Source organism: Kryptolebias marmoratus, linkage group LG18 (assembly GCF_001649575.2).
Source record: "Kryptolebias marmoratus isolate JLee-2015 linkage group LG18, ASM164957v2, whole genome shotgun sequence".
NCBI classification, from domain to species: domain Eukaryota; kingdom Metazoa; phylum Chordata; class Actinopteri; order Cyprinodontiformes; family Rivulidae; genus Kryptolebias; species Kryptolebias marmoratus.
Genome location: NC_051447.1, coordinates 18,132,937 through 18,142,857, shown reverse-complemented (window position 1 = coordinate 18,142,857; position 9,921 = coordinate 18,132,937). Strand labels below are relative to the sequence as shown.

At 41.3% G+C, this 9,921-nt stretch overlaps 1 protein-coding gene across 12 annotated transcripts in view; it reads left to right on the top strand.

Moving 5' to 3' along the window:
- The window catches only part of sox5 (SRY-box transcription factor 5), a 291,505-nt gene that overhangs the window by 7,391 nt on the left and 274,193 nt on the right, over positions 1-9,921 (top strand). For all 12 annotated transcript variants that reach the window (XM_037981187.1, XM_037981185.1, XM_037981190.1 and 9 more), the window contains exon 3: positions 845-1,059. The gene's annotated coding sequence lies outside the window, so the exon portion shown is untranslated. The remainder of the gene's footprint in view (positions 1-844; positions 1,060-9,921) is intronic.

Sequence of the window (9,921 nt, the reverse complement as noted above, 5' to 3'; positions counted from 1 at the left end):
AGTAAAACATGCCCCCCAAAACGGTAATGGAGTAGCAGAAAGAAAGTTTGCAGTGAGGAAGAGGAGCCGTAGCTTCTTCATCATCATATGGAGCGGACGGAGCAATGACTTATATTTGGGACGGAGTTTGTTCAGCAAACGCGCTGCGGGTGACGTCACCGTTTCCGCGACAACGTTAGTGACGCATAAATTGCGCGACACATATCGATAATGACTTTTGTTGCCAACGCTTTTAATTATCGAATTTTATCGATTTTATCGATTCGTTGTTGCAGCCCTAGTTTGATAGATGTGGTTTGTTTAAAATTACAACCCAAAGTCTGGAGACTGACTGCAGGGCCACCTGAGAACCACCGCCTCTTGCTGTCTGGACCGCCACCGGCCGCCTCCCGCTGTCCGACCCTCCGGGAAACTCCTCGCAGACCGTGTGACATCATCGTCCCCGACAGCCTCATCAGACCAAATCCCAAAACGAAACGTGTCTTCAAACCTTCTTCTTCTGCTTCCATTTCCCCTGATAAACACGGCGACAGTAACCTCCGCAGCTGGCCCCGCCTCCTTCTACGCCACCAACACAACCACCTCACTTCGAGATTTAGACACAGAAACTCTTAAAAAGAAATTATTGATGTTTTAAATCAGAGAAATGGGCTGACATTTTATTTCCTTTCACCTTTAATGTTAATCTTCTGTCCGATTGTGTGGTAGAAGTGGAGAAAACGGGAAGGAAGTTGTTTTACTGTGAAGTTGGTGGCTGCACTGGAGAGAGCTTTCTGTAATTAGCCTAAATTTGTGTGTGTGTGTGTTTTGGGTGTGTGCGCTGATGTTTGTGTGTCATATGAAGTGAAGTGAAGAGAGGGAGCGCGAGCAGAGAAAGAGGTGGAGTGGCGAGGGAGCGACGGAGAAGTGACACAAATCAACGTGAGCACCCAAACCACCATCACCAGCAGCAGCAGCGGCGGCGGCAAGCCTCCCCAAACTCCATCACCTCCCTGCCTTCCCCCCGGAGGACACCAGCAGCACCAGAGGGATCAGACGCTCCTTCCCAACACTTCACCGGTAAGTCGCCGCGGATTTATTCAGACTTCCAAACACGGCAAAGTTTGGGAAGCTCTCGGGAGCAGAGATAAGAGTCGTGGCTCTGTCGGCTGCTGCAGCGGAGGGAAGGACTCTCAGAGTAGAACAGTGCGAGGAGTGTGTGCCGGTCCTCCTCCAGTCGTTTGTTTTACAGCCCGTTGGGGCTCGGGGATTGGACCGAGGGAGGCTTTTTCCACCAATCATCACCCTGCCTCTCGAAAAGCACGAATTAAAGGGGAAGATGGAGCTTTACTCTGACGTGACACGAAATCTTTCACTTGCAGAAACTTAACTTCAACAGAAGTCGTATGTGCTGGTTTCACAGAGTTACTTCAAACACATTGCTTTTCTCTTTTTGACACTTTCAGACACTGCAGTTCATTCTGTAGTTGTCAGATTTACGTTTATCGACGCTTCAGATGTAAATTAAGATTTTTTTTTCCTTCTACCGGAGAAATCGCTTCCCTTTTTCTGCTCAAAAATGAGCATTTACAGCAAATCTTCTGTCATGTCGGTCTGACATTCCATTTCCAGTGTGACATTTATTTCTCAACAGAGCTTGGTCCAAGCTTTTATTATCACCCGCCTACATGAAAGACAGGCAGCCATGTATTTGCCTGTGTCAGTGCGCGTGCGTTTCTGTCTGTTATCACAATGTCTCATGAACCACCGGGTAAATGTTAATAAAACCCTCGGAAATTAAATGAACATCTGTTGGAGTGGACTCGATACAAGAAGGCTGCCATGGCCGACTGACCAGTCGGTTTTACAAACATCGAGCTTAAATTTGATGTGGTAGTAGCTGAGAGTCTTACATCATGCAATCAATCAATAAATCAATCAAATTTTATTTGTATAGCACATTTCAGCAGCAAGGCATTTCAAGGTGCTTTACATAATTAAAAAACAAAATAAAAGCAGCATGTGACATTGAATAAACAGTAAGAAGACATCAAAAACCCACTCTAACCCTAATTTAGCCATAAGCAACTCTAAACAGGTGGGTTTTAAGTTGAGATTTAAAGGCACCCAGTGTTTCAGCTGTTTTACAGTTTTCTGGAAGTTTGTTCCAAATTTGTGATGCATAGAAACTGAAAGCTGCTTCTCCTCGTTTGGTTCTGGTTCTGGGGATGCAGATCCAGACGGTTGGTACAGCAATAACAGATCTTTAATGCAACGTCTACAACTTCTGCGATATGCATTCCTTTAAAGAATCCTACACCTTTAATAGTTTTTAGCTGTTTTCTCACCACTGTGCTTCTCTTTTTGTAACATTTAAGGCTAAATATGCATTTGACTTTAACTCGATTATTTCTGTAGATCTTCTCGAGACGCTCCTCCACTTGGTCCCAACTCGTCTAGATGATACATTTTTGATACAATTTGTTGCTTTTAGAGATCTATAAATCGGCGTTCCCGTCGTACACGACAAACAGGACAGGTAAGATGATCTCGTTTTGGATTTCCGACAAGTTGCACGTCTATATTCAGACTTCCTTAAAGCTTTTTTTATTTTTTGAAGAAGCAGCTGTGGCCTTTTGTTGAGAGATTCTGTATCTGCTTTTAATGTGAAATGCATCTGTTATTTACAGTTGTACAGTATCAGCAGCAGCTGCCCACCATTTGTTATTGTGGGAGCTTGGCAGCGGTGGATGTTGTTATCAGTCCATAGCATCAGGGATTGGTTTCCGCTCTGTTTTAAGACAGCGATGACAACATGGCACTGCACACTGAAAAAAAAACAAAAAAAACCACACACAAACAAGGCTTGTTGGTTACACGATTGTGCGTTTGTTTGGATATCCTGAGGCCCACGGAGCAAAACACATTGTTAGACGCAGGTAAGAGTCAGACGGAGAGAGACATCTGTCAGTCTTTCAGTGGTACTTTCACAATGCTTTTGATGAGATACGCTCCCTTTTCTCCATCTTGTTTCCACACGCAGCACTCGCACCCAAACACAAATATACCCGTCTACACACAAGCACTATAAAAACCAGGGCTCAGGTGAGGAATCTTTATATTCGACTGCTTTAACAGGGTGTTGATCTTGTACAAGACAGACAGTTGTAAACAAATCCTTCAACATGTGGAGGCTTAGTGGAGCTAATCCTCCTTTTCTCGCTCTATCAGAGCAGGTTTGTGTGACTTAAAAAGGAATAAAATGAGAGAGTCGAAGAGTTTTACAGCTTTGCTGAAATTTTAGTTGACGTGAAGGGGAGTTTGGTTTTGGTTGTAGAACCAAGGCAAGTGCCTGAAGTGGAAAATACAGGATAGGAATTGTACGGTCAGACACAAATAATCATTTTCTGTGCTGAAGAGCGTGATTCTGAAGAGAGTACCAACTCAAAAACCCACATATATCACAGCTTTGTACCCATGCATGATTATCTTATTTAACTGCATTTGGAAACTGCATTGTCGTGAGGTTTGAATCTCTAAAAGAAAAGATAAATTATTAGTTTTGCTGCTGATACTTCCAGCGATGGAGACTGGAGAATGTTGCAATTTCATCTCAGAGGCATATGTTCCAGGTCACCGTGGCTCATGTTTGATTAAATTAAGAAAATATAATCACAGTCAGCTGGAAACTCAAACAGAATTAAAGACCTAGCATTTCTTGAAGGAATCGCCTTTTGTGCCAGAGATTTTTTTTTTTTTTTTAGACTATTGAGTCCAGCTCGATTACGGGATGATCAGTCAATCCAATGTGCTGGTAAATTTTGCATATACCTTTAAAAAATGGCTGCCATACTTTATAAACCGTCTTACTTCTATTCTCCATCCGATAGGTTATTTTTTCTAGAGTCACACAGCTATTGATTTCGCGAATCCACATTTTAATTGGAAGGGGGGCGTCTGATTTCCATTTCTTAGCAATTGCCAAAAGGACTTCTGTAAGTTTCTTATCATAATTTGTCTTTAAATTCCTTAAGTTCCACAATAAACAAATCTCAGGGGCCGTTGGTGCCGTGAATGTCTGATAACGTTTCGCAAACTCCCATGCCAGAGATTTAAACCAAGATCACTTCACGAGTTGTTTCCCTTTTGGTTGTAAATGACGAAAGGTGCAATTTTGTGAGACCTTGTGTGAAGTAAGAGCGCTCAGAGAACGTGTGGGGGATGACTTTCAGCTACTACCACCCCAGAAATCAGTCCCTCCAGGATTTCGCTGCGCATTTTCCTAAAAGTTGCGATTTTTTTTTTTTTTTACTAAAATCAATAAAAACACATAACTTTTAATATCTAAACCAAAAATCCTTCCTAGTTTTGTAAGATAATCACCAACAAACATTGACATTCTCAAAAGGTGCTTTATTTGAGAACTTTGATAGCTTCTAAACTGACATTCATGAGCATTTCTGGATTGTCCCTGGTCTGCAGCTCTCCTCACATGTTTTGCAGACACAAAGTGTTTGTCGATGCGTTTATGTTCCATGATTACACTGCAGGACGTGCAAAACAGCTGCAGCTGGGGAGTAAACTGGTTTGCTGAAATCTTTGTGGGCAAATGTGAAGCATTAGCGCACATTTTGGCTTCGGTCGCTGCTCCTGCACGCTCCCGGCATTCTGATGTTAACAGGAAGTGACGTCACGTGTCTTCTTCCTGAGTTATTTGGGGTTATTTTGTATTCCACGCTACACAAACCCACAAAGAAGACACTAGAATCACTTTAGAAACAATAAATATTGGGTTAAAGTTGCGGGAAAGTTGTGGTGTTTTGGGCGAAGTTGCGATTTCGCGGGGTTTGCTTGATTTTGCGTTAATAGTTGCGATTGCAACATCGCAAAATCCTGGAGGGTCTGAGAAATGTGTCAGTATTTGTAAAACTGACTGATTTGTGTTGGCCAAGGTCGAATAGCTGTGGCTCAACCTCAGCTACTACCTCACCAAATTTTAGCTCAGTTGACTGTGGCGGCCATCTTAGATTTGGGTTGACTCCAAAAGCTAACTGGTTGTAGTTGCACATCCACTGAGCATTTCATTGAAACCTCTGCAGTTGTTCATGTGATTATTTTTGCTAACAGACATGCAAACAAACCAACGGGCACATGTAGTTACATGATCGCCCGCTGTTCCCGGTATCAGGCAGTAAAAAGTACACCCTTTGAGGCTTTTTTTAATGAACTAAAGTCCAAGATGGACAGAGGCCGCCTAATTCCAAACTTCTTTTCTTGCGTTCCTTTGTGCATCAATCTCTTCAAAAACAAAACAAACAAACAAAAAAAAAAGCCGTAACAAGCATCTTTCATGGATCAAACGAGCGCGGCAGTGCTTGTTGTGCCAAAGCGGGATTTTAAAAAACGGGGAGACAGTGAGGGAGAGAGAAATACCTTATTATTGTTATCAAAGTGAAGCCAGCTCGTCTCCCGCTGCTCTTATGGGACCTCTCTCTCCCTCTCTCTGCTCACAGACCCAGGGGGAATCCAAACATGACCCGTATACACACCCCACCTCCTCCTGGAACACACACACACAGGCCCGACTTGGTTCACTTCGTTTCATTTGTGAAATTAGTCCATTCTCTCTGACCCCGTCTTTTCATCAAGCTCATTGGTGCATATTTTAGTCCCTTTCCTGTGCTTGTTTTACTAATTGGTGGCTATACTTCGCCCAACGCTGATATCCTTTGATCATCATAGATCATTACGTTTACCTCATTAATTTGCTCAATGTGAAAAAACAACCCCAAACATAATAATAAGGGTCCATGCAAAATTAAATTAATAATGGATCGTATGAGCCAAAAAAAAGACTCCTGATTATTTATTGACATGTATCACATAGCTCACATATTTCTGAAATTATGTTTACATGTTCGAGTCAGGGGTCCAGTCGTAATATTTTGCACGACTTGCACGTGTTTGCCAAACTTTTTTCTTTGAGTTTAGGTGCATCCAGATATTTTACCGGGCCTTTTTTAGCAGTATAGTAATCCGCACAAAGGGAAAGGCTGGGAGTCGTCGGTTTTTGTGTCACGATTCGATTCCATTTATTTTAAACCGACAATACTCCCTTCCCAGAAGCAGAGACAGAAAAATCTCAGAGAGTTCATGCACAGTAAGGTACGAGTAACTTTACGATAAAATTAGAGAATAAAAAGTCACATTATTCGGTCTTATTCATCCGATTTGAGCAGTAAACAGTGATTTACTTGATTTAAAATGAAAGAAAATACAATATCAAATGACTAAATTTGGTGGTAATTTACTTTTTCAACATATTTATTGTCTGCCGCCATGTATTTGCCTCTTTGTGGCTGTGTTAGCAAAATATCTCATGCACTACCGGGCAGAGTATAATGAAACGCTCAGGAAATAAGCATTGGACATTTTACATGCAACTTTTGGAGCCGATGCAGTTCAATATGGCTGCCACAGCTAATTGACATTAGCCATCAAAAAGTGGTTATAGTGCAGGGAATTTTACAGATATTTAGATAAAATTTGGTGTGGTAGTAGCTAAGAATCATCCCAATGAGCTTGTCTGAGTGCTAACAGATCGTTCAGGATCTTTGATCTAAAACTCCCAATTCAAGATGGCCGCCACAGCCAGCTCACTTTAGAAAAAACACAAAAACGGCAATAACTCAGTTTTGCAGCTATTGAGCTGAAACTTGGTGTGGTAGTAGCCGAGAGTCATTCTCAACACGCGCTCGGAGCGCTAACGGATCATCCCGAATCTGTTTTCTTTTTTTCAACTTTTCCCGTTACCTGTTGGAGTCAACTAGATGCCCCAGCTAATGGCTATAACTCACTAAATTTAGCATTTGCTGCATTCAAATTTGATGTGGTAGTCGCTGAGAGTCCTGTCCATGACACCGTCTGAGTGCTAACAGATTATGAGGTCTTTGTTTAAAACTTCCTTCAACGAATGCTGGTTTAATTTAATTAACTAACATCTAACTAACATTCTTATTAACAAACCTCTGTTTAAATATGAGTGTGTGTGTGTGCATTTTAAGTTAAACCAAACCAAAAAAAAATCTATTAAATGACAGAAATTTTAATTTTCACTAAATGTTCAACAAAAAAAGCTTTTATGTGTTTTCTTGTCATTATCACCCATGATCCTGTCTTAGACTCGTAATATCTATTCATACAATATGTGTGTGTGTGCTTCCAAGCCTACATGTCAGTGCAGAAACTGTGTACATGCCAAGTTTAGCACAGCTTCCCTCTGATCCACACACACATTTCCTCCCTCTGTGATGGGTTCTTCCACTTTCAACATCCTTCCCTTTTTTATGGAAAAGAGCCAATTAGACGTGTGTCTGTTTGTTTTAAACAAAATGGCTTTTAATTAGTGCGATCAAAAAGGCTTCCTTCTGCAGGCCCCAGGATCCACTTTGTAGTTCCCTCTCCAGATCGCGCATGGGTTTGATGCCACCTGATAGGATGCCAAGACAATCAGAACCCTCTAATAACCAAAACACACACATGCAAGCGCACTCTTTATCACTTTGTCTTCATTTATTGCTCGGTCTCTGGTAAAATCTTTTGTTGCACTGTTCTCTCGGCCCTTTCTTTCTGTTTGCTGCATCCTTTTAATTCTCCGTTTTTATTTGTGTTCTTTAGTCTCTGATCTGTATTATTCTAATGATGAAGTCCAGCATGGTTCGGTCCTGCCTTTGAGCGATGGCGATTTGTTCCTGCCCGTTTTACTGAACAGACATTTTATATCTGAGCTAAAAAGGGGAACTTTTATCTCCCACTGCTGAAAAGTGAAGGCGAATGATAAATATCTTATAAATGTTTGGACAGCCAACACAAAACTGGCTATAATTCAGTAAATTTTGGAGACATTGAGCTTAAATTCGCTGTGGTCATAGCTGAGAGTCATTCACAACACATACTCTGAGTGTGACATTTTGTGATATTGCATTTGCTCTCGCATAAAGTTATTTTTAAGGCATTATATACTTGCCAACCGTCCTGCATTGGGCGGGACAGTCCCGTATTTAGCCCCCTTGTCCCTTGTCCCGCATTTGGCCCTCACACGCCAACTTTGTATTTCTCCCACAAAAAAAAAATACACACACACGACCTTTTTGTTGCTATATTTAGCGAGTTTTCAGATCCCTCTAGCATTCATTCATAGCACTCATTCTGCAGCGTGCCGTAAGCCCCGCCCACTTCCCCAAGCACCGACAGCTGTCAATCTCCCAGCAGAGAGGAGAGAAAGTTATGTGTCATTTGATGACAGAGAGCTAAAGATGGAGAGGCAGAAAGATAAAGATGGAGGCAGGAAGTGGTTGAAAGACAGCAGGAAGTTGTGTCTGAGCATCAAGAGGAGGCCTGGAAATATTCAGGTTAGCTAATAAATAACAAGTTCCAGCTGTTTACTGATCAGTGTTTACAATCTAACAGCTGAGAGGATGGAGAGAAAGATCCAAACTTGAGAGCAACTATGATATGTGTTTAATTCAAATTAATTGATCAGAATTCAGGAAAATTCTGTTGAATCTATGATGTTTGTGTGGATTTCTGGGAGTGATGTTTTAAAGACATGATCAGCTGATGAATAGATAAGCTGTTTATATCCAACTGTATATATTTGGGCAGACAGACTTAAACACAGATAATGTAATAATTAAAATGTGAATGTGTGTGTATGTTGTCCCACATTGACATTCCCAAATGTTGGCAAGTATGCATTAAAGGATATTAAGGATATACAAGGATATTAGTTTAAACTGTAGCATGAAGAAGTCTGCTTTTAGACGACTGGGGAAGTGATACATCCTGTGGTTTGGTGACAATAGGAAGAGTAATCAGACCGCAGCTGAACAACACAGGGTCCTGTTTTAATCATCACCGGCACAGTTTCTACGAGTTTCATCCGACGTGAGAAAGGGGCTTTAATTCAAGCACAAAAAAAAAAAACAAATTATGAGCTGAACTTTTCATCTCAGGATAAACTGAAACATGTTAGATTAAGATTACAACAAGAACTTTAATGTTTTGGTGAAAAACTAAAGGAAAAGTTATTTATTTCTGTGCCCTTCAGCTGCTTTGTGCATCTTCCCAGACAGCCATCCAGCCCTGACTGGAGCGTGCATACTGTATGTGTGATTTGTGTATGTTTGTGCATATCTCTCTGTCAGGTGATGTCCACTTTATTGTTTGTCTGCTGCTGACAGGGGCTGCAGGGGCAAAAGATGTGACCCAATCAGTTCACTACTGCTCAGCTCACCACAGCTATAATTGACACGTGTGTTGTGTGTGTGTGAACTTGAAGTGAAATAGGTTTCACTGACAGCTGTCAGATTGCTTTTCTCGATCAAGATCTCCTCCATCCTGCTTGAATTCACATTTTCTGAGTGGAGCCAATATTTGTGGCTTCAAGTTTCGGTTTTTACAGCAAAGAAACGGCCTTGATAGCCCCGCGTTTTTGATCAATCCTGCTGTCCCACAAACACGAAGTACAAGATAAGCTAATTATAGCTACTGCCGCTGCCGTGAAAGGCGGGCGATCGTGTAACTGCACGTGTATCCATGTGTCCATTCAGGGGTGGAAATTAAGAAATTTTTTACCAGCCACTCAAATATTTTACCAGCCACTATTTTTTGTTGTGACAAAAAGTTATTTCATATGATGATGATGATGGAGGTGGGTGGAAGCAGTTGTGGTGCCCTACAAGCTGAACAACTTCTCTTTCTGGACACTGCATGGAAATAACTAGATTTTTCTTATTTTAAACCATTAAAAGATGCATATCTGTACATAAACAATCAGACAAGTGAAATTTATTTCTGTGGAGAGTTTTTGAAGTATTTTTTTGTGCTTTTGTAAGTTTTTGTATGTAAGTTGTAATGTTTTTCAGACACTTGCTGCTTTTA